General features: G+C 46.9%; 6 non-coding genes across 6 annotated transcripts; all 6 read right to left on the bottom strand.

Moving 5' to 3' along the window:
• Positions 1-1022: 1022 nt before the first annotated feature.
• On the bottom strand, positions 1023-1094 carry TRNAP-UGG (transfer RNA proline (anticodon UGG)). Its single transcript has one exon. It is a non-coding gene; the product is annotated as a tRNA-Pro (tRNA).
• A 192-nt stretch (positions 1095-1286) lies between these two features.
• TRNAP-UGG (transfer RNA proline (anticodon UGG)) lies at positions 1287-1358 on the bottom strand. The gene has a single exon. It is a non-coding gene; the product is annotated as a tRNA-Pro (tRNA).
• A 5348-nt stretch (positions 1359-6706) lies between these two features.
• Positions 6707-6778, bottom strand: TRNAP-AGG (transfer RNA proline (anticodon AGG)). The gene has a single exon. It is a non-coding gene; the product is annotated as a tRNA-Pro (tRNA).
• Positions 6779-17108: 10330 nt separating this feature from the next.
• TRNAP-CGG (transfer RNA proline (anticodon CGG)) lies at positions 17109-17180 on the bottom strand. The gene has a single exon. It is a non-coding gene; the product is annotated as a tRNA-Pro (tRNA).
• A 202-nt stretch (positions 17181-17382) lies between these two features.
• Positions 17383-17454, bottom strand: TRNAP-CGG (transfer RNA proline (anticodon CGG)). Its single transcript has one exon. It is a non-coding gene; the product is annotated as a tRNA-Pro (tRNA).
• A 5139-nt stretch (positions 17455-22593) lies between these two features.
• Positions 22594-22665, bottom strand: TRNAP-AGG (transfer RNA proline (anticodon AGG)). Its single transcript has one exon. It is a non-coding gene; the product is annotated as a tRNA-Pro (tRNA).
• Between the last annotated feature and the right edge of the window lie 1980 nt (positions 22666-24645).

Below are 24645 nucleotides of genomic sequence, written 5' to 3' on the forward strand. Positions count from 1 at the left end.
AAAGTACTTTTCAGATGCCTAAGTGTTTTTCAACATATAATATTTAGCACACCTTTGACATGTAATGACAGCGAAAATAATAAACTTCATTTTCAGAGTGATGGCACTTTTACAGAAATGACATAAAAAATGTGCAACTGACCTTATCCTGCACTACAAACCATCTAGAACGGATCTAATGACAAATAATTTGAATATTTTAATTATTTTGTAAACGATAGTTTTCCTAAGTTGACACACAAGATTGCTCAATTTCCCAGTTATAACTTCCTTTCTCGTTGCGTTAGGGTGCTGATATTTGGAAGATATTTTAATGACAACACGATCAACTACCCCTGAAAATTTGATAAAAATTGGTTGAGCGCTTCAAAAGTTGACCCTTCACCCTAGCATCCCCCCTAAAAGCGAACCTCCCGGTTATTTGGATCGATGAGCAAACATGGGCGATCCTTTACCTTCACGTTGACAGCGGTGAGCAATTTCTGAGCGGCGTCAGCACTCGTCATTGTTACAGCCCACACGTGGTTCATCTGATACGCCCCCAACGCCAAAACGTCGGGGAGCGCACCTAGATTGGCCAAAGTGTCCCGGTAGTCTTCGACACCGTAGGGCCGAGCTCTTGAGTCGCCGTGCATGAAAACGGTGTTCGCGACGATGCGTCCGGATGGCAGATTGGGCAGAATAACCTGATAATCTTCGGCAGTAGAAGCAAAAAACCTGTTACCGCGGCCCGCATGGACCGCCGAAACCGCTCCGTGGGAGCAAGCCATCCCGCGACCATTTCGCTTGAAAGCCGGAAGTGGAATCGTTGACCAACGAGCCGACGTATTTTCCCACTTGCGGCACGTTTACACTATCGTAACATCTTGGCTCTCTGCAAAAACAAAGACATGGTCATCTTTGATCATTTCCGTGCTGAGAAGAGAATAGGAACGTACTGAAAAAAAGAATGGATAGTGTTCTCCGGGTTTATTTAAACATTTCTTTATATGCCGGCTGACATTAAAAATAGCAATAATAACGGGCTCGTCCGGGATTTGAACCCGGGACCTCTCGCACCCAAAGCGAGAATCATACCCCTAGACCAACGAGCCGACGTATTTTCCCGCTTGCGGCACTATCGTAACATCTTGGCTCTCTGCAAAAACGAAGACATTGTCATCTTTGATCACTTCTGTGCTGAGAAGAGAATAGGAACGTACTGAAGAAAAGAATGGATAGTGTTCTCCGGGTTTATTTAAACATTTCTTTATATGCCGGCTGACATTAAAAATAGCAATAATAACGGGCTCGTCCGGGATTTGAACCCGGGACCTCTAGCACCCAAAGCGAGAATCATATCCCTAGACCAACGAGCCGACGCATTTACCCGCTTGCGGCACGTTTACACTATCGTAACATCTTGGCTCTCTGCAAAAACGAAGACATGGTCATCTTTGATCACTTCCCTGCTGAGAAGAGAATAGGAACGTACTGAAAAAAAGAATGGATAGTGTTCTCCGGGTTTATTTAAACATTTATTTATATGCCGGCTGACATTAAAAAGACCAACAATAACGGGCTCGTCCGGGATTAGAACCCGGGACCTCTCGCATCCTAAACGAGAATCATACCCCTAGACCAACAAGCTTTTTTTTTTTCTTTATTGCCAACTTCGACGTTCTAAATCATGGATTACAAAGGATAAAACGTGTGAGCCACACTTTGGCGAACACGGTGCTAAAATCTTTTCAACAACGCTAATTCATCAAATACAGAGATCCATTGTGGTGGATCAGGCAGCGCTTTGAAACCATCTCTCACACACACGACACTCTCAATGACATTTTCCCGAACCGGTCGAACAACAACGTCTCCGTTTTGGAATTGCAGTCTAGTTTTCCACATTGCGTGGAGGCTCAGGACCATAATAAGGTCATACGGGACATCCTCGGTTGTTATCAATCGGTAAGAAGCTTATTCCATATGTGTCTAGGGGTAAGTGTTTTTTCAAAGTTCTCTGCAGAACATACCAGCGAAAGATGCCGTCCCAGCAGTCTAGGAATGCATGTTCTATGGTTTCCGGTTTTTTACATAATAAGCAGTCGGTGGTCCAGGGGATGAATATACCCTTTTCATGAAGCCAGGTCTTAACGGGAAGTGTGTTTGTGTGTAATTTGAAGAAGAAAGATTTAGCTGACGGCCGTATTGGCATTTTTTTCACTCTCTTTAGGACGTCTTGTCCTGGGCCTCCAGGGTGTGGAAGACGGTACAAAGGTGCAGGGAACATCGTGTTCACGAGATCTCTGTATAGTTTTTTCTTTGTAACAGTTGACAGGTATCGCTGTGAAAAACGTAGATTCAACATTCAACAGTCGCAACAATGAATGCTGGTATTTGTCTCCACAGCCGTACCTGTATCACCGTTCGGAGAAAAGGATGGTTTTGATCCCGTAAAAACACAAAACGTGACATGACTTGTCGCAGAAACAAATGAGCTAGACCAGGACCACCTTTCTTGACAGGGAGGAACAAGTTCGTTCGACTCATCCTCTCTAGGTAGACGCCCAAATGAAAATAGCGAAAACTCGGTGAATTTTTTGTACGCTTACCCTCGCAGCACACAACACATCCATAACGTACCATATCTTAGACACTAAAAAGAGGTTGCAGACAGTGGCTCTAGAAAACATTGACGATTGCTTTCCTCTCCACCCGTCAGCCTTTTCCTGTGCTTTCGAAACTTGATCGAGCCAGTACGATTCAGGTTCACGGTAACTTCCGAGAGGCACACCCAAGTACTGCGTTGGTAATGACTACCACTTCAATCGATAAAGGGCCTCCGGCGTGTCTTTCCAACCACCATGCCAGAAGCCGTAACTCTTATCCCAGTTTATCTGGGCTCCAGTTGAATCGCAAAACTTTTCAACGACAGTCGTGGCCTCCTTAATGCTCGCTTTGTTTGTGCAGAAAATCGCGATATACTCGGCATATGCCAAGATTTTTACGTGCGCTGCCTGCAGCCGATAGCCTGCTATGCGTTCGTCATTTTCAATCGCCAAACAGCGTGGTTCTAGATACATAGCAAATAGAAGGCTCGACCGCGGGCATCCTTGCCGCACAGACGAGCGCACGCGAAAGCTACCGGTGAGCTCCCCATTAACAATAATGCGCGTTGAGCATTCTCTGTACGCCATCATGATGCCTTCCGTTATGACGTTGCCAACATTCGCATGTTCCAGTATGCAGAACAAAGCCTTGTGCGAGACGAGGTCGAAAGCCTTTGCCAAATCGATCTGCATCATCGCGACTTGGTCGCCAATCGCATCGCAACCGTCAAGCACACTTCGAGCCACGTGTACATTTGTTGTGATACTGCGGCCTTTAATGCCACCCCTACCAATATTTTCATTACACTTTGCAGTCGTTTGGCCAAAGCTTTCGTGAATATTTTATAGTCGACGTTGGCTAGAGTTATCGGGCGATATGACCCTGGCAACAAAAGTTTTTCCTCGTCATCACTCTTCGGAATTAGCACGATATAAGAGGTTGTGAAGGACAAGGGCAATCTTTTTCGCTCATACGCTTCGCTGATAACTTCGTGAAGAACACGGGCCAATGCAAACTTGAAGGTTTTATAGAAAGTGGCTCCCAAGCCATCGGGCCCAGGTGCTTTACCGATGGACAACTCATCTATTGCGCACTCTATCTCACTCAGGCTTATTCGTAGTTCCAGCCGTGTCCTAACTTCTTCATCGAGCTTTGGTATCAATGAGAGAAATTCTTTTTCGTAGCTATCTTTAACGTCCCGCGGATGACCTAAAATGGCTTTAAAGTGATCGGCGATCCCTTGCTTGATGTCATTTTTGTCGCACGTAACGTGATTGCCTTTAGCTAGCTGGCGGATTTCCTTCCGACATGCGTACCTTCTTTCGTCTGATAAGGCTCATTTCGTTGGAATTTCTCCCGCCCACAACTTCTCAGACCTTGATCTCACAAGTGCTGCCTTGTATTTTTTTTTTATCTATCCTTTCTAGTTCAGTTTTCACTTTCTTTAATTCGTGAACATACACACCAGGCTCGACACTTTCCATGCTGATAAAAAATTGCAGTTGCTGGCGAAGATTTGTTTCTGCTTGTGTCTAATGACACTGCTTCTTTGAATGGCCAATGTTTTGGCTTTCTGTTTCAATTTTTCCCATTGAATGGCAAAGCTTATTGGCTTAGCTGAAGTCAGGTTTTCTAGTTCCTTCACTACGGCATCGACAAAAACATCGTCCTGTAACAACTGCGCATTCATTTTCCAAAGATCCCAGTTAAAGGTGTGTTTGCATTGTCTTTTCCAGAACGTGGCAGTTACCAAACAGTGATCGCTGTATGCTGCAGCTTGCACTTCATATTTTCAACATAAGGGCACTAATTCGGCTGACACGTATAATCTATCTAATCGAGCGTGGAAGTGGGTAAATCGCGGGCGAGTACCGCTGGCAAAAACACTACCCACATCTTCCAGGTCATAATCATGCACCACTGCGTTTAGAAATTCGGCACTCTTATCACGAACGCGTGAACATTTTGCTCGGTCTTCAGTATAGCAAACACAGTTAAAATCTCCCAGCAGTATTACGACCTTGGAACAGTTTACGTACGCTTCAAGACGCTCAAAGAAAGATCGACGGTCCGTTTCAATATTCGGCGCATAGATACAAATAGCACGGTAATCCACATCATGAAAACAAAAATCGTCCACTAAGAGACGCCCAGTTTCACACGAAAACACTGATTGCACACAAATGCCAAAATTATTTCTTAGGAATATAGCGCAGCCGCCTGATCCACCAACAGCGTGAGAAACGCACACATCAAAGTGAGCACGAAAATTGGACACCATTATGTCGGTTACCTCTTGGCTCTCAATTTTCGTTTCTTGGATTCCCACTATATGCAAGTCATTATCCAGTAGGAGACGACTTAGCTGACATTGCCGTCTTCTTGCACTGAGCCCTCTTACATTTAACGTGGCTACACGTAGCGTTCCTTCAATATTAACCGCCATGGCTACACGGTATAATGGTGCCCATCACAGTTACACAAGGATGAGTGCTCATAAAGGTGCGCCGATAACCACGTCTAATGCCTCTAAAGGAGACGCAGCTCGACCTTCCGGAAAGGGCACTCAAGTGCAACTTGGGCCCCCCTTCCTGGCAAGGTTCTAAAAAACTAGCGCTCAGGATGACGGCCATTGCACTCACCAACCCCCCTACCCCACTCGAACTAGACAGCATGGAATTACGGAGGCGGTTTACCTGCCTTCCGTGGATCGACCGTAATGTTCGGCCGCAGCTTCAAGGTCGATCTCCTTATACCTGGCGTTTTGGGCGGTGGCTCGTCTCCGCCGCTGCCGTCCTGTTTCGTCGTCCGGCTAACGGCCTGGTTGTGTGGCCGTTTCCCCGTCGTTTGGCTAGTTGGGCCGGTAAGGGTGTCCATGCCTTTAGGTTAAACGAGGCAGGAGGTCACCTCCATCTCAGGTTGGGTTTTCTCTTCAGCATTCGGCATGGCCGCGGTGCCCTCTGCAGTCGCTTGTTCGTGTCCTGTGGCAACAGCCTGAGCGACTTGTTTCTCCTCCTGTTCAAGCCGTACCGCCGGCTTTGCCACGACGTCAGCTGCTTCACCCGCCGCGGACGACGTGTCTTCCATGTCCGCCTCGTCCATGAGTAGGGCAGAGTTGTCCTCGTTGGCCACAGGTCCCGTCACGCTAGCGTACGTGCGCTCGCACTGACTGTCTTCATGACCGAAACGTCGGCAAGGCACCACACCGTGGAATACGGCACTCGCGACGAATGTGGCCCGTGCCGCGGCAGCGTAGGCAGAGAGCAGCCCTGCCCGGAACAACCACGAGAGCCAGTTCCCCGGCGACGCTCACCTGATGCGGAAGGTCGTCGAGCTTTACGCCCGGCTTCAACTTCGGCGTAACCAGCCTTGTTGTTGAGTTCTTATCAGCCACGCCGTGAACTCGCCAGCGCTCGCGGACGACGTCGGTGACATTCCCAAACGGCGCGAAGGCAAGACGTACGTCCTCGTCAGGAACGCTGGGCAGCAGCCAATGCACTTTCAGGCGTACGTCCTGGTTGGCGGGGTCGATGACGAGACACCGGCCCTTTTTGACCTGCAGCTCTCCAACTATGACATTTTTCACCGCGTCGCTGTCCTTGAAGGCCACGGCCCATACATGGCTCATACGATAGGCCCCGAGAGCAGCCACTTCCGGCAGGAGCGATAACTGAGCGAGCGCATCGCGAAAAACATCCACCCGGTATGGGCGGGCCCTGATATCACAGTGTAGAAAAACCGTATTCAAAACAACACGCCCTGTTGGCAGACTAGGCAAAACAACATGATCCTCGTTGTCCGAGGCAGAAATCCTGTTACCCCGGCCCGTCTGGGCCGCTGAAGCCGCTCCTACGGAGCCCATGATATACACGTCCGTCACGCTCGGTGGCCGGAAGTGGAATCCAGACCAACGAGCCGACGTATTTTCCCACTTGCGCCACGTTCAAACTATCGTAACATCTTGGCTCTCTGCAAAAACGAAGACATGGTCATCTTTGATCACTTCCGTGCTGAGAAGAGAATAGGAACGTACTGAAAAAAAGAATGGATAGTGTTCTCCGGGTTTATTTAAACATTTCTTTATATGCCGTCTGACATTAAAAAGAGCAATAATAATGGGCTCGTCCGGGATTTGAACCCGAGACCTCTCGCACCCTAAGCGAGAATCATACCCCTAGACCAACCAGCCTTTTTTTTTCTTTATTGCCGGATATCTCCTCGTACAATGGACAGGCAATCTTGTTTGAATTCGACATACATACACTTAAGTTGCATTAAAAACGAGACTGGTACTTTGTCTCGTGTTGTTAGGTTAATGCGGCTCTGGTGTTAGCAACTGATCAAACACAGGTAGCCATTCTGGAGGATCGGAAAGTGTCCTGTAGACGTCGCGGACGTACATAATAGCCTCTCTGAAGTACACTTTTGACGGTTTTGATTTAACATTTTCGTGTCTTACATCCATTCGCGTCTTCCATACACTGTGCATTGTCAACAAAATCAGGAGATCAGATGGCACGTCCCCTGTCTGATCAAACGCCAGAAATTGACTCCCGTGAGGTGTAAGTGGAAGTTGCTTTTCGAATGTCCTTTGTAAAATCTCCCACATAAAAACAGAGTCTGAACAGTCTAAAAATACGTGCTACATGGTTTAGGGCTTATTGCATATTGTACAGTTAGTACTCCAAGGCACAAAAATACCTTTTTCTTTAAGCCAGGGTTTTACAGGGAGCGTGCCGGTGTGAAGAAAGAAGAAAAACGTCTTGGTCGATGCTCTAACAGGCATCTTCTTAACGCGACTCAAAACATTACGTTGTCGTCCTAGTACATATAATGAACGATAGATAGGCACAGGACACATCACCTCAAGCAAGTCTCTGTACAATTTTTTCTTCGCGACAGCCGAGAGATATTCAGTCAAAAAGTGGCTTTTTAAAAAACGAAAAGCATCAGCGACTTCTTTCATAAACCCTTCCAATGGAACATGATTAGTAGAGTACGATGACACTATGCATTCGAGTAATGCCTTGCTCAAGAACACTTGACAAATACTCTGCAGGAAAGCATGGATCTGTTGCCTCAAGGAAAAGAACCGTGTAACAACTTGTTTAAGAAATAAATGCGATAAGCCTAGCCCTCCGTTTTTAACAAACTGAAATAAGTTCAGACGACTAATACGCTCCCAGTTCGACCCCCAGATAAAAGCAGCAAACTGTGTAACTTTTGCACAGACATCCTTGCCAAGCAAAGCACTTGCATCAAAGTTGCACGTGTAAAGATTGAGAAATCGCGTCCGCCCCATTTTGTTGTTTGGAATTTAACGCGGTCAATTTCACCCGCCCATTGGTCTTTGTTTCCGTGATAGTGTTCCAAAGGAATGCCAAGGTATTTGCCCGGCGTATCAGTAAACCTTATACCTTCGAATTGTGTCGACCTCTCGTCCCACTCACCGTACCAGAATCCTAGGCATTTTTGCCAACTAATGGCGCTTCCAGTTAGGCTGCAAAATGTTTTTGCTTCCTTAATGGCACTTTCGATGCTTTTTTGAGTTCGGCAACAGATTGCGATGTCGTCTGCGTATGAGAGGATTTTAATTTCGTGCGTTAAGAAGCGATAGCAGCATATCGTTTTCTTGTTCAGAATTTTTAAACAGAATGGTTCAAGATATATGGCGAATAGCAGGCTTGAGGCTGGGTATCCTTGGCGCACATTACACCTTACTGGGATTCCTTCGCTAAGCTTTTTGTTAATGATAAGATTAGTAGTACAGTTTTTATATGCCATTTTCGCGCCTTCACTTATTACTCTGCCTACATTAAGTTGTTCTAGCACTGAGAACAGAATGTCATGTGCGACTTTGTCGAAAGCTTTCTCTAGATCTAGTTGAAGCATTGCCATCTTTCTGAAAAAAGCGTCACAGCCTTCTAGTATGCTTCTGGTGGTATGTATGTTTGTGACTATGCTTCTTCCTTTGATCCCGCATGTTTGATGTGGGCCAACTATAGTTGTAATTACTGACAGGATTCTTCTCGCTACTACTTTCATAAAGATCTTATAATCTACATTTGTCAAACTTATGGGCCGATAAGGCTCTAATTACTGCAATTTGGAAGGTTCATCGGTTTTAGGAATTAGAACTACGTGACTTAGTTTGAACGATGGAGGCATTTGTTTACTATTGTAGGCTTCTGCTATAACATGGTATAGTATTTCTGCTACTTCATTCTTAAAGACTTTATAGAACGCTGATCCGAGGCCGTCTGGCCCAGGCGTCTTCCCTTTGCTCAAATCTTCAATTGCTTATTTGATTTCATCTCTAGTAATTTGACTTTCAAGCTCTAGTTTAACATCCTCGTCAACTCTTGGCATTTGCTTAACATAGTCGTTTATAAGTATATCATTTACTTGCACTTCGTTGCCGAGCAAACTATGGTATCGCTCTACAAATGCTGTTTCAATGACGCTCTTTTCTGTCGAGACTTCGTTTTGGTAGCGAATTTCATTTATTTCGTTTTTTGTTGCATATCTTTTTTGTTCACCAATCGCCCTCTTAGTTGGTCTTTCGCCTAACCAAAGCCTCTCTGAACGCGCTCTAATAACAGCCCCTTTATATTTTTTCTTCTTCCATCTGTTCCATCTGTCTTTTAACATCTTTGACTTCACTTTTAAACAAACCCTGTACTGTAGTCTCTGCATTCAAAAGGAAATCAAGTATGCACTGTAGTTCTTTTTCCTTTTGTTTTTCTTTATGTCGTAGTATGCATGATCTGTCTATTGCGCTTAGTCTAACTTCGCACTTGACTTGTTTGCCAAGCCTCGATGAAATTTGTGTGACTCGTGGACACTATTTCCAATTTCTCGCGTACTATTTGGACAAATGTGTCTTCGGTTAAGAGCTGTTCATTTAATTTCCACAGTTCCCAGTTGAATGCAGAGACTTTGCGCTTTCTTCCTATTTCAAACATTACGAAGCTGCGATCACTAAAACTAACATGTTTCACGGCATAGTTACAACACATAGACACAGCACCTGAAGAGATATAAACGCGATCTAATCGTGCGTGGCTTTCGCCCTGAAAGTGGGTAAATTGCACCTGATTTCCGCGGAATATGTCCCCTAGATCAACAAGGCCACAATCATCCACCAACGCCTTAAGCTTTAGGGCACTTTTGTCCCGTATAGCTTCATTCTTAACTGAGTCTTGGGGCATGCAAATACAATTAAAATCGCTAAGCAAAATGAGTTGCCTGTCACACTTTAGAAAGCCAGCGACACAATAAAAAAAATACTTTTCTTTCTGAAATTTGGTTCGGCGCGTACACACATATAATTCGCCATTGTACATGGTTTAAATAAAAGTCGCACAATGCTAACCGTCCGTCATCAGAGGTGATAACACTCTCTTCAACGATTCCGATACCTCGTTTCAGAAAGATAGCACAACCGCCAGACTTTCCAACGGCATGGCAAACACAAACGTTGAAATCTAATGCGCAAGTTTGGACCATGCGGTCCGCCTGCTCCTCGCTGTCTATTTTTGATTCCTGTAAGGCTAGGATATCGATGGTATTTTCTTTTAGAAGGGGTCCTAACTGCTCTTGCCGCTTCTTTGCCGTGAGATCGCGCACATTCAGCGTGCCTATTCTTAATGCCGATAAGGACGTTGAATTCATAGAAAGCGAAAGGTCAAGCGGACGGCTGGGTGATTGTGCCGAATTTACAGGATGCACACTTACGCTGTTATATCGCACTAATTCTGAGTGCTTCGTCAAGCATGGCGAAGCCGAGGCGTTTTCCTTGTCGGTAGGCATGGCGACGCTTCGTGCTGCGCTTCCCGCCCCAGTCTAGCAGTGAAGTCATCCCTCGGACAGCGCCCTCCGCTAACGCGGAGGCCCTGTCGGTGTAGTCCTCCTGTTTGGAGGCACGTTGAGTTTCACTTTCAGGGGCGCCCTACGGAGGGACCCTGCCTTTAGGGGCGGTTCACCGGCGCTCACCTTCTCTCGGTTGTCGTCTTCAACGGTATTTTCCCGTGGTCTCTTTGAGACAGCGAAGCCAGGGTTGGTTTTTCCTCCTTCCGAGTTGATGCCCTCCATTGCGGTTCCGCTCTCTTCCGTCTCGTCTGTCTGGCTAACGGCAGCACAGTTGCTAGGAGTTTTCACAGTCTCTGAAGTATTCTGAGGCTCGTCGTTCTTTCCATTTTGACTGACCGCAGCTTTCATAGGTCCCTTGTTTTCGGATGGGACAGAAGGCGTGGCACGCGACGTTGTCGGCTTCTCACCTCCACTGACGGTCTCCTCCGCGTCGATTTAGTCCATAAGGTGCTCATCGACGGTGTCACTTCGCCCAGTTCCGGTCACACTGGCGTAGCTACGCGCGCATTGACTCGTCGTGGCCATAGCGACGACAGAGCTTGCATCGCGGAACTCGGCACTCGCGCCGTATGTGACCGGTGCCATGGCACCGGAGGCAGAGCGGGGGTCTTCCTGGGACGTGCACGAGCGCATGGTCTTCCCCGACGCGAAGTTGATGAGGCAGGTCTTCCACGGTAACGCCTACCTTCAGCCGTAGGGACACCAGGCGCGTGTGGGAGCCTTTGTCGTTGCAGCCTGCAACGCGTCACTTTTCCCTCGAAATATCGCTGACCTTGCCAAAAGGCGCCTAGGCGCCTCTGACATCGTGGTCCGGGGTCGTATGTAGAAGCCAACACAGCTTCATCCTGAAGTCTTGATTTCGAGGGTCTATTACCATGCATCGGTGGTCCTTTACGCTGAAGGTTGGAGCAGACGAAATCTTTTGTTTGCCCTTTTCGTCCTTGAAAGTGATGGCCCAGACGTGGTTCATCTGATAGGCACCGAGGGCCTCCACTTCTGGCATCAGCTGCAGATAGTCAAGTGCCTCACGAAAATGCTAGACTCGGTAGGGCCTCGCCTTCACTTCTCCGTGCAAAAAAGCGGTCGTTGTAACTGTTGATCCTGTAGGTAGTTGCGGCAAAATAACCTGGCAGTCATCCTTCGGTGTGTCGTTCAACCTGAGACCGCGGCACTGCTGGGCCGCTGTAACCGCCCCTTCGGAGCAAAACATTCCGCGACCGTTCACTGCGGTGGCCGGAAGTGGAATCCCTGAGCTACCGCGGCCCTAGACCAACGAGCGAACGTCTTTTCCCATTTGCGGCCCGTTTACAGTATCGTAACATCTTGGCTCTCTGCAAAAACGAAGACGTGGGCATCTTTGATCACCTTCGTGCTGAGAAGAGAATAGGAACGTACTGAAAAAAAGAATTGATAATGTTCTTCGGTCTTATTTAAGCATTTCTTTATATGCCGGCTGACAACAAAAAGAGCAATAATAACGGGCTCGTTCGGGATTTGAACCCGGGACCTCTCGCACTCTAAGCGAGAATCACACCCCTAGAGCAACGAGTTTTTTTTTATTGGCGGAAGTTTCACCAAGCTAACACAATGGCATTATTTCTTGAAATAAGGTAAGCGATACATAAATATACACAAACACACATTCAACTTTGTGCGCATGCATATCGTGCGGTCAGTCACATTGTGGCTGGCCATGTAAAGTTTAAAATTCCTTTAATGTGGCGAGGGGCTCAATTCTCGCCAGCCAATCCGGAGGACATTCTTGTTCTTCAATTACATCAATGAACTTGGAAATAGCTTCCCGGAAGAGCAGCCGCGCAGGCCGGCTGTCAGGCTCACAAAAGAAACCGGCCATTCGAGCCCGCCATAAACAGTGGAGGCCCATTAGCATAATTAAGTCCAAAGGCATGCCGTCCTCATTTTCTACCGTCAAAAATCTAATACCTAATGGACTTAAAGGCAATTCTTTCTGTAGTGTTCTTTGAAGAACGTCCCAAAAGAAAACCCCTGCCCAACAATGCAAAAAAACATGGTCAATTGTTTCTAGTTGTTTACATATAAGGCAGTTTGCTCCCCATGGTAAATAAAAACCTTTCTCTTGTAGAAAGGCCCGTACCAGCAAAGTTCCGGTATGCAACTTAAAGAAAAAGGATTTAGTGCTTGGCTGCACCTGCACTTTCTTAACACGCTTTAACACGTCGTTTCCCTGTCCTCCACTGTTTATGGCTCTGTACATCGGAACCGGCATAATCATGTCAACTACATCCCTGTACAATTTCTTCCGCGACACCGAAAAGAGATAATCATTAGAAAAACGTACGGACAGAAAACGGACACTGTCAACGACTTCCCTTAGGTACCCTCGAAGAGCACCAGGAATACTTAAATTGCAGACCACGTACATCGGCAGATGCTTGCTCAGTCGTAACTGGCACATTGTGCGCAGAAAGGGGTCATGCACGTCTCGAAAAAAAGAAAACCGGTTTACTAGCTGCTTCATAAAAAGATGTGACAGGCCTAAGCCCCCGTCCTTGACTCTCCTAAATAAGTTCGTGCGGCTGCACCTCTCCCATTCTGTTGCCCAAATGAACACAGCAAAAGCTCTATGGAACCTTTGCACATTTAAACGAGAGCAACAGAAAACTTGCATAACCTACCATATTTTGCTTATTAAAAACAAGTTGCATACAGTGGATCTCGAAAACATCGAGAGATGAGCACCTTTCCAATTCATTGTTTTTTCCTTGAGTCGTTTGGCCTCTTCGAGCCAGTAGTCCTCGTTCCGCCGGTAATGTTCGAGCGGAACGCCCAAGTATTTAGCTGGCGATCGAATCCATCTAATGTTGGCGAACGTTTCCGGTCTTGACTGCCATTCACCATGACAAAAACCGAGACACTTACTCCAATTTGCAACGCTCCCTGTTGTGTTTCCGAAATGTTTAACAATGGTTGTTACCTCTGTAATGCTTTCTTTAGTTGTACAGCACACCGCTACATCGTCTGCGTATGCCAGGAGTTTCACTTCGGCTTCCATGAGTTTGAAGCCCTTTATGCTACTATTTTGAATGATTGCCAAATAAAAGCTTTCTAGATAGATGCCAAACAAAAGCGGGCTGAGAGGACACCCCTGGCGCACGGAACGTTCTATATTAATGGGGGCCCCCAGTGTCTTATTAACAATCAGCCGTGTTGAGCAGTTCCGGTACGCCAGAGCTACCCCATCAGCGATGATTGATCCTTCATTCACGTGCTCAAGAACTAAAAACAAAATTTCATGTGGGACAAAATCAAACGCTTTTTCTAAATCTATCTGCAGGATGGCAACAGCATATTGAAAATCGTCACAGCATTCCAAGACGCCTCTCATCGTGTGTACATTTGTCGCAATAGTGCGTCCCTTTATACCACAAGTCTGGTGTGGTCCTACAAGATCCTTAATTATTGATTGTAATCGGCTTGCAAGAACTTTCATTAAAACTTTGTAATCCGTGTTGGTCAATGAAATGGGTCTGCTTGCAGTGACTAGCCTCAGCATTGCTTTTTGGTTCGTCTTAGGAATAAGGACGGTATGGGTTTCAGAGAAAGACGGTGGTAATCTGTTGGTAGCAAAAACCTTGTCAAACAACGCTTTCAACAAAGGCACCAACTCGTTCTTGAACGCTTTATAAAAGGCCGCGCCAAGACCATCCGGGCCTGGCGACTTATTAGGGCTCAGCTTATGTATAGCACTTTCTATTTCAGCATGCGTAATGGGTGCTTCTAGAAGTGACTTCGTTTCCGCTGATAGTTGAGGCATACGAGAAAGATAGTTTGCTCTGTATGCCTCGATATCGACTGGCTGGTATGCAAAGAGCCGCTCGTAATGTCGGTGGAAAGCACCTGCGATACTCTCCCGGTCTTTCAGTTCTTGGCCATTCTCTTCAATCACTTCTAGTTCGTTTCGCCGCGCATGCGTCTTCTCGATACCTAGCGCCCGTTTCGTGGGCATTTCATCCACGGCCCATGATTGTGCTCTGGCTCGAACGAGCGCCCCGCGATAGCGGTTCTCCTCGAATTGTTCCAGCTGTTCTTTTATCTTAAGTAGGTCTTCTTTAAAAAGACCTGACGCTTTGCTTTCCAGCGCAATTAGTTTCTGCAATGTTTCCTTCAGCCCGTTCTCTCTCATGTTTTCACGGTATTTCAAGACGCTGCTTCTTTCGAGTACCTTTATTTTAAAACTTTGTTTTAATAATTCCCAATCAACACCTATCTGCTTATTACCCTCCAGTTTAACCTCGTTTATTGCTTCTGACACAAAACGGCTAAAGTGCTCGTCACGTAATAGCGTTGCGTTAAATTTCCGCAGATCCCAGTTAAAACTATTACATCTTTTTTTTCACCCACATTGCATTTCACTAAGCAATGGTCCGAGAAAGAAACGGGTAGAACTGTGTAAACGTTACATGCAGGTATGATTTGAAGGGACACGTAAATCCTGTCTAGCCGAGCATGGCTAGAGCCCTGAAAATGCGTGTACTGCACCTCGCGTTCCCCTTCTAGACATTCGGCAACGTCGGCAATATCATGCTCGTCCATCAGTTCTTTTAACAATTCGGTGCTCTTGTCGTTCGGTCTCTTTTTTTGTCGCTCTATCCCTCCCACTCAGCACGCAATTGAAATCCCCTAGCAAAACCAGTTGTTTTCTGACCTTGAGATGTTTCTTAATCTCCGAAAAGAAATTGGTTCGGTCTTTATCCGCGTTTGATGCATAAATACAAATGACCCGTCAGTCACGCTCGCCCAATGAAAAATCGCACCACACAATCCTACCCGACACACATGAAAAATAATTTTGTGTCACAAGGCTTTGCAATTTTTTAGCAAAAATGATGCAGCCAGCAGATGTTCCCACGGCATGGCTAACAAACACTAAATACTTAGACGTGAAACGAAGCACCATGCTTCCGGTTTCCTCCTCCCCTTCAACTTTTGTTTCTTGTACTGCCAACACGTCAATGTCCTGGTCCACCAAGAGTCGATAGGCCTGACTCTGCTTTTTCTTGACAGCCAGTCCTCGCACATTAAGTGTAACGAAACTAAAAGACAGGTTGGAAGCCATCATTCACTAATATTTTTAAAGGGTAACCCGAAGCATAGTGCTTACCTTTAACGTCTAGCACACTGCTAGACGCCACCGTGCTTGTCCGGTTGCCCGGTGTCGCTTTGTTGCGGCACCGGATTGTCCCCGACACGCCTCCCTGCCCCGACGTTCGGCATTGGCTTGTAGCCGGAGCGTCTCCCCAGAGGCGCATTTGCAGGCGGTCCATCCGTCTTGTTTGCCTCATGGCTACCTTTGAGGTCTTCTTTTTCCAGCGGTCGCTTGACGGCCGCGCCAGACACCGATGTATTGGTGGTCCCTTCAGCTGCCTGGTCCTTGGAGTCGGTCAGCGCGCCGACCACAACTTGCGGAAGATACTCCCCTTTCTCAACGTCTTTCTCTGCCGTTGCCGGCGTCCTCGGAGATTTATTCGCGAGTTTAGGGGGCCGGTGTGTCTCCTCTGCAGCAGGTGCCACTGTAGTGGTGGTCTCCTGCAGTTTGTCCACGTCTCCTGTACCTCTGGCAGCTTCCTCAGCTTCAGCCACGTCCATGGCTACCTCTCCTGTCTTGTCACCTTCAGACTGACCTACCGCTGCGGCGTAAGAACGCTCACATTTGGCGTCAACATGCCCGAAACGTCGGCACAGAGAACATCGGGGTACTTTACAGTCGCGGCGTACGTAACCGTTTCCTTTGCTGCGCAAACACTGCTTCGGCCGCCCAGGGGCGACGACGAGGGCCAGCTCACCGGCGACCCGGATCCGATGGGGCAGGTCATCCACGGCGACACCGCTCTTGAAGTTCAACAGCACGGTCGTCGTCGTCGAGCCTTTGTCACTGACGCCTTCAACGCGCCAGCGCTCCCGGCTGACCTCCAGCACCTTGCCGAAGGCCGCGAATGCCGCCTTCACGTCCTCGTCGTCGACGCCGTGGAGTAGCCAGTACAGCCGCAACTTCACCTTCCGGTCCTGCGGATCGATGATGAGGCAGTGCAGCCCCTTCACCTGCAGCTCCTTGACGGCCTGCAGACGCTTTGTTGCATCAGCGCCACACATGGTGACCGCCCAGACATGATTTATCTGGTACGCTCCCAGCGCAACGACTTCAGGCAGCAATCCGGTAGGGCGAAGGGCGTCACGAAAATCTTCAACCTTAAAGGGCCTCACCTGGATGTCGCCGTGTAAAAACACGGTGTTCAACGCGACACGACCCGTAGGCAGCTGCGGCAAAACAATATCATAGTCGCTATCGTCGTTCTCGTTGAGACTGTTACCGCGGGCAGCGCCCGCCTGAGCCGCTCCATAGGAGCACATGATTGCACGTCCGCTCGCAGTGGTGGCCGGAAGTGGAATGACCTAGACCAACGAGCCGACGTCTTTTCCCGTTTGCGGCACGTTTACAGTATCCTAACATCTTGGCTCTCTGCAAAAACGAAGACGCGGGCATCTTTGATCACCTTCGTGCTGAGAAGAGAACAGGAACGTACTGAAAAAAAGAATGGATAATGTTCTCCGCTCTTATTTAAACATTTCCTTATATGCCAGCTGACAATAAAAAGAGCAATAATAACGAGCTCGTCCGGGATTTGAACCCGGGACCTCTCGCACCCGAAGCGAGAATCATACCCCTAGACCAACGAGCCGACGTCTTTTCCCGTTTGCGGCCCGTTTACAGTATCGTAACATCTTGGCTCTCTGCAAAGTGAAGACGCGGGCATCTTTGATCACCTTCGTGCTGAGAAGAGAATAGGAACGTACTGAAAAAAAGAATGGATAATGTTCTCCGGGTTTATTTAAACATTTCTTTATATATGGCCGGCTGACAATAAAAAGAGTAATGATAACGGGCTCGTCCGGGATTTGAACCCGGGACCTCTCGCACCCGATGCGAGAATCATACCCCTAGACCAACGAGCCTTTTTTTTTATTTATTCGCTGATTGGTACATCACGTGTAAAGAACAACAGAACAAAACGCATTTACAGAATAAATGACACTGAGAAATGTTTAAAAACGTCAAACACGCTTTGTTTGATGTGGGGATGATTATAATGACATGAGGTCATTCAGAACGGGTAGCCATTCCGGCTGTTCTTCGCCTGCGCAATATACATCCCTGGTGTGAGCTATACTTTCTATAAAGTATTCTCTGGCTGGGCGTGCGTTTACATCCGCATGCCTCACCGCCATACGCGTCTTCCAAATTACATGCATACTCAACAACATAAACATATCATACGGTATGACACTTTCACACTGAACCGGCAGAAAACGAATACCGTATGGTGTTATAGGGAGGTCTTTCTTTAAAGTTCGCTGAAGGATGTGCCAGTGAAATACGGCATCCCAACACTCCAAAAAGATGTGATCAATACTTTCCGGCTTACGGCACAAGAGGCAATTAGTACTTCATGGAACAAATAGGCCCTTTTCTCTAGCCATGGTTTCACGAGCAACGTACCAGTATGTAGCTGAAAAAAAAAAGGTCTTGGCTGATGGCCGTACTACCATTCTTTTAATTCTTTTAAAGACATCTTTTCCGGGCCCAATTGCGTACATGGTGCGATACAAGGGTTCTGGCATCATTACGTCGATAAGATCTTTATACAGCCGTTTTTTTCTTAACTTCGCACAAATACTGCAGAGAAAAACGAACCTTTAATAAACTGAAAGCCGATACTACTTCGGGCAGATAACCACGTATACCCATTCGCCCCGCCAAGAAGTCGATACAACGAATTCAGGTAAATAACAGCATAGTCTAACTTGTAACATGGTGCGCAAGAATGGATGACTCTGATCTCGTAGAAAAGTAAACCTCGACACCATCTGTCTTACAAACAAATGGGCCAATCCCAGCCCACCAGTTCTCACTGATCGAAAAAGATTTGTACGACTCGTGCGTTCCCATTGGGATCCCCAAACAAAAGTGGCAAAGATTCTGTGTATCTTCTGAATGTTTAGCCTATTCATGCACAGCACCTGAAGCACGTACCAAACTTTCGCTGCTAAAAAGATATTGCAGACTGTTGACCGGGCGAATATCGAGAAGTTTTCCTTCCCCACTTATTTACTTTCTCTCTCAGCATTTCTGTTTCGTCCTTCCAATATTCATCTGGCATCCCTCTAGTGGCACCCCGAGATACCTTGTGTGTACGTCCCTCCATTTCACATTTTCGAAAAAATCTGGCATTGCCTCCCAGGTGCCATGCCACAGACCTACACATTTATCCCAGTTTATTGCACTACCGGACCACTTGCAGTACTTGTCGACTACTCTCACAGCTTCGCTAATACTTTCTCTGTTTTCACAGAAAACGGCAATGTCATCAGCACAAGACAATAATTTGACCTCGGCCACCATAAGCTTAAAACCCCGTACTTTGTTATTGTGAATTATGCTCAAACAAAAGGGCTCTAAGTAAATAGCAAACAATAAAGGAGAAATTGGACACCCCTGGCGAACGCTCCTGGCAATATGAATACTTTCAGTGACTTCTTTGTTAATGACAATGTTAGCCTCACAATTTTTGTATGACGTTTTCACACCTTCTAAGATAACATTCCCGACATTTACATGTTCCAATACTTTAAAAAGTACGTCATGCACTACACGATCGAAAGCCTTTTCGAGGTCTAATTGTAACATCGCAATTTTCCTGTCCCATGCATCACAGCATTCTAGGATGCTCCTCGCTGTGTGAATGCTCGTTCCTATTGTTCTGCCCTTTATGCCGCACGTTTGGTGAGGTCCTACGATTAGTTGTATTACAGTCTGCAGTCTTTTGGCTAGCACCTTCATGAACACCTTATAATCTACATTGGTGAGGCTTATAGGACGATAAGCACTCACCGATAAAACCTTCACTGGATCATCACTTTTGGGTATCCGTACAATATGCGACCTTCTAAAGGATGGTGGTGCATCTTTTATTTCGTACGGCTCAGCGAAGCACCGCGAAAGAGCCTTCGAGAGGTCATGCTGAAACGCCTTATAAAATCAGCACCAAGTCCGTCTGGACCCGGCGTTTTCCCTTCACTTAGATCGTCTATTGCCCTTTCTATTTCGGTTAAGCCAATTGGCATTTCAAGGCGTACTTTGGTTTCGTTATCTAATGTAGGCATTGGTGTCAAACATTCACCGTGTAAAGAGGCCTCACTTTTACCGCTGCATCCCAGCAATCCTTTGTAGTATTCGACAAACGCTTGTTGGATCATCAATTTGTCCCTTGTAATCTCTTCACCTAACGTTATCTGCGTTATTTACTTACGTGAAGCGTACCGCTTCTCCTCGCTCAAGGATCGTTTCGTCGGTGTTTCGCCGAGCCACAGGTGTTCTGCGCGTGCACGTATAACTGCGCCTCTGTATTTTTCTATATCCATTATTTCAAGCTGATTCTTTATTTTTCTTATTTCTTCATTGAAAGTGCCTGGCTGCGTGCTCTCCACTGTCAACAAGGATTCGAAATGACACTGTAGTTCCCTTTCTTTTCTTTTTTCATTCTGGTGTAAAATGGAAGATCTCTCGATAGCGCTAATTTTTACTTCTTCCTTAAACCGCTCCAATGCGTCAACAAATCTCCCCGACTCAAACAAGTGAAATATTTTATAAGTACTTTCACATTGTCTACAAAGACTTTATCGTTAAGTAATTTGTTATTGAGTTTCCACAACTTCCACGAAAAACCTGACCTACTTTTTTTTTACGCTATTGAAAACATCACGACACTTTGGCCAGTAAACGCTAACGGCTTAACCTCATAACTGTTGCAAAGTGGTACAAGCACGTCTGCCACGTACGCTCTGTCTAAACGCGAGTGGCAATCACGTTGGAAATGTGTATAGACAGTGCCACTTCCTTTTTGCAGTACATTTCCAACATCATCTAGTCCACACTCTTGCGTAATCGTAGATAAAAACAAAGCACTTTGATCCCGAACTGGCAATCCCGTGCTCCTATCTTCCTTCAGGCATACACAGTTAAAATCACCAAGCAGAATCACTTTTCTTTTACATTTTAAATATGGTTCAACAGTTGCAAAAAACCTGAGACGATCTTTAACGCTATTTGGTGCATATACACAAATGACGCGCCATTTCTGAAACAAGAACAGAAAATCACAAAATACAATTCGGCCGTCTTCACTAGAATAAACATATTCTTCCACAAGACCTAAAGAACTACGCAAAAAAAGGGCACAGCCTCCAGAGGTGCAAAGGGAGTGACATACGCAAACGTTGTACAAATACCTAAAAGGTTCGACCATGCGATCCGTTTGCTCCTGACTTTCAACCTTGGTCTCCTGAACAGCTATCAAGTCAAGGTCATACTCGCGGAAGAGACGACTGACCTGATATTGCCTTCGTCTAAACCGTAGTCCACGAACGTTCAATGTGGCAACCCGTAACGCGGTTCTAGATTGCGAAGTCCGCGTGCCAGTAGGAACGTATCGCATGGTTCCTACCTCACACATAGGCCCGGCGACGCCGGTGCAAAACCTTGAAGGACTTGCGGGTATACACGCACACGGCGTGCACCCGCCACACACGTCACATGATGCTGAAGCCATTCTAGCCATGTCCTTTTCCGTCTATGGTTTTAAGGCCCTTGGTTGAAGCACAACCTTCTTTGCTACGAGGGTGGCTTCCGCGGCGGTCGGGTGCCCGCTCCGATGTTAGGTATCGGCTTAGTGCTGGGTCGCCTGCCCGTGGCCACCTTCGTCGCCGGCTCACTTCCTGCCCCCTTGCCTAGTCGGCCGCCATCAGGAGCGACCTCTTCAATCGGTCGCTTTGGAGTTGCGCCACTTACGCCTGCGCTCACGACGTCCACGTCTTCTGGCTGGCTGTTTGACGCGGTGGTATCCTTTCCTTCGTCTTTGTTGTTTTCATCCACTGGAGCATCGTTGACCACTTTGGTTGGCTCGATAGAATGCCCGACCTCCTCCGCGCGTTCCACATTCTTTTCTTTTTGGGGCGTGTACACGGGCTCCCCCATTCTGCTGCGGCTGCTTCCTCTGCGTCAACTTGGTCCATGATGTCCTCCGAGACACGGTCGGCTGTAACCGTACCTGCCACCTTAGCATATGTCTGAGTGCATTCGTTGTCTTCATGACCATAGCGCCTGCACTGACCGCACCGCGGTATTCGACAGTCACGTCTAATATGCCCCGTTCGGCGACACCTTAGGCACAGTGGCGCTCGGCCAGGCACAACCAGAAGTGTTGTCATGCCACCCACTCGAAGCTGATGTGGTAGGTCCTCGATAGTAACTCCGGTTTTCAGTTCCAGTGCTACGGTACGACTCGAAGTTCCCTTGTCCGTGATACCATGGACGCGCCATCGCTCCTTCGATACTTGTGTCACCTTCCCGTAGGCCGCAAACGCGGTGCGTACATCTTCATCCGGTACATAATGCAAAAGCCAATGTAGCTTTAGCCGAACGTCTTGCTTATTTGGGTCGATAACGAGGCATCGCCTCTCCTTTATCTTGACGTCACCAACCGCGAGCATCTTCTTCATTCCTTCTGCTGTGCTGAAGGTCACCGCCCATACGTGGTTCATCTGGAACGCCCCCAAAGCAAGCACCTCGGGCAGCATTCCCAGACGAACCATCGTGTCGCGGACATCTTCCACACGATAAGGTCTTGCCCTGATATCTCCGTGTAGAAAAACAGTATTTGTAATACACGCACCCTTAGGTAACTGTGGCAGAACGACTTCATATCCTTGGTTTTCTTCGGCAAAAAACCTGTTTCCACGACCCATATGGGCCGCCGTATCAGCTCCATCGGAGCTCATGGTGACACAACCTTTCGCTAGCGCGTCCGGAAGTCACCCCGGACCAACAAGCCGACGTCTTTTCCCGTTTGCGGCACGTTTACGGTATCGTAACATCTTGGCTCTCCGCAAAAACGAAGACGTGGGCATCTTTGATCACCTTCGTGCTGAGAAGAGAATAGGAACGTACTGAAAAAAAGAATGGATAATGTTCTCCGGGTTTATTTAAACATTTCATTATATATGGCCGGCTGACAGTAAAAAGAGACAAATACTAACGGGCTCGTCCGGGATTTGAACCCGGGACCTCTCGCACCCTAAGCGAGAATCATACCCCTAGACCAACGAGCCCACGCCTTCTCCCGTTTGCGGCACGTTTACAGTATCGTAACATCTTGGCTCTGCAAAAACGAAGACGTGGGCATCTTTGACCACCTTCGTGCTGAGAAGAGAATAGGAACGTACTGAAAAAAAAAGAATGGATAATGTTCTCCGGGTTTATTTAAACATTTCTTTATATGCCGGCTGACATTAAAAAGAGCAATAATAACGAGCTCGTCCGGGATTTGAACCCGGAACCTCTCTCACCCAAAGCGAGAATCATACCCCTAGACCAACTTTTTTTTTTCGTTATTGCCAGTCCTCGACATATCACAACACTTGTATCGGATGGTCTTTCATCGGGATCGCAATATAACCCAGCCACGCGGGCTCGCCATATACAGTAGAGGCCAGTTAACATTATGTGATCGAAAGGTGTTCCGTCCTCGTCATCTATCGGTAGATGCCTTATGCCATGTGGATCAACAGGAAATTCTTTCTCTATTGTTCGCTGTAGAACATCCCAAAAGGAAACTGCCGCCCAACAGTGTAAGAAAACATGGTCTATTGTCTCTGGTTATTTGCATATGAAGCAATGTGAGCCCCATGGCATGGAAAAGCCCCTTTCTTCTAAAAACGTTGCAACTGAGAGTGTTCCTGTGTGTAGTTTGAAAAAGAAAGTTTTCATACCAGGCGGTACCAGCATTTTTTTACACGTTTCAACACATTCTGGTCTGGGCCTCGACTGTATATTGTTCGGTACCTAGGTGGGGGAAAAAGGCTGTCCAATAGATCATTGCGCAGCCTTTTTCTTGTGACCGTAAACAAATATTCTTTGGAAAACCGTACAGGAAGGAAACGAACACTCAGCACAATTTCCTTATAGAAACCGAACACTACCCCCGGGACACTTTGAGAGCTTATAATAAACTCTGGTAACAAATGCGCATGTCTAACCTTGCAAACCGATTGAAGGAATGGATCATCATTGTTCCTGAAGAAAAAGAACCGTCCAACTAATTTGCTCACAGACAGGTGGGCCAGCCCTAGCCCTCCATCTTTCACCCGTCTGGACAGATTGTTGCGGCTGCATCTCTCCCATCCAGAACCCCACACAAACACGGCAAAAACTCTGTGCAATTTCTGTACATTGGCTCTGTTACAAAACATGAATTGCATAACGTACCATAGCTTAGCTACGAAAAACAAGTTGCACACAGTAGCCCTGGCAAATACTGAAAGGTGTTTGACTTTCCACGCCTCAGCTTTCTCTTTATTCTTTTAAGCTCGCACTGCCAGTATTCGTCGCTCTATATTAAGCTTCAAGTGGTACACCCAGGTATTTTGCTGGCGTTGTCGACCACGTGACATTCGCAAAGATAGCGGGAGTCTTAGGCCACTCCCCATGCCAAATACCGTGACACTTGCTCCAGTTTACTCTGCTTCGAGTGATTTCGCCAAAATTTTTAACAACATTTATGGTTTGCAAAACGCTCTCCTTGTCTTTGCAACACACGGCTACGTCGTCCGCATAGCCTAGGACTTTGACTTCTGACGCTTGCATCGTAAACCCATAAATACATTTGTTTTCAATCAGTGTCAAGCATAAAGACTCTAGATAAATACAGAAGTGGGCTGGCTGGGCAGCCCTGACGTACGGAACGTGGAATGCTGATGGGGGCCCCCAGTGACTTGTTAATTATAAGCTTAGTACTGCCGTTCCGGTACGCCCCGGCCTCCCCGTCAGTAATTATGGACCCGACATATATATATGCTTTAGAATGGCAATTAAAATAACATGAGCAACACAGTCAAAAGCTTTCGCCAAATCAAGTTGGAGAATAGCAACTCGCGACCTTAAGGCGTCACAACACTCTAGAATTGATCCATTATGTGTATGTTTGTGCTAATAGTACGTCCCTTGATGCCGCATGTTTGGTGACTACCTACTATGGTTTCCATTACTGATTGTAACCTGCCGGCGATTATCTTCATGAATACTTTGTCATC

The sequence above is a fragment of the Dermacentor variabilis genome, chromosome 1 (genome assembly GCF_050947875.1).
Source record: "Dermacentor variabilis isolate Ectoservices chromosome 1, ASM5094787v1, whole genome shotgun sequence".
NCBI lineage: Eukaryota > Metazoa > Arthropoda > Arachnida > Ixodida > Ixodidae > Dermacentor > Dermacentor variabilis.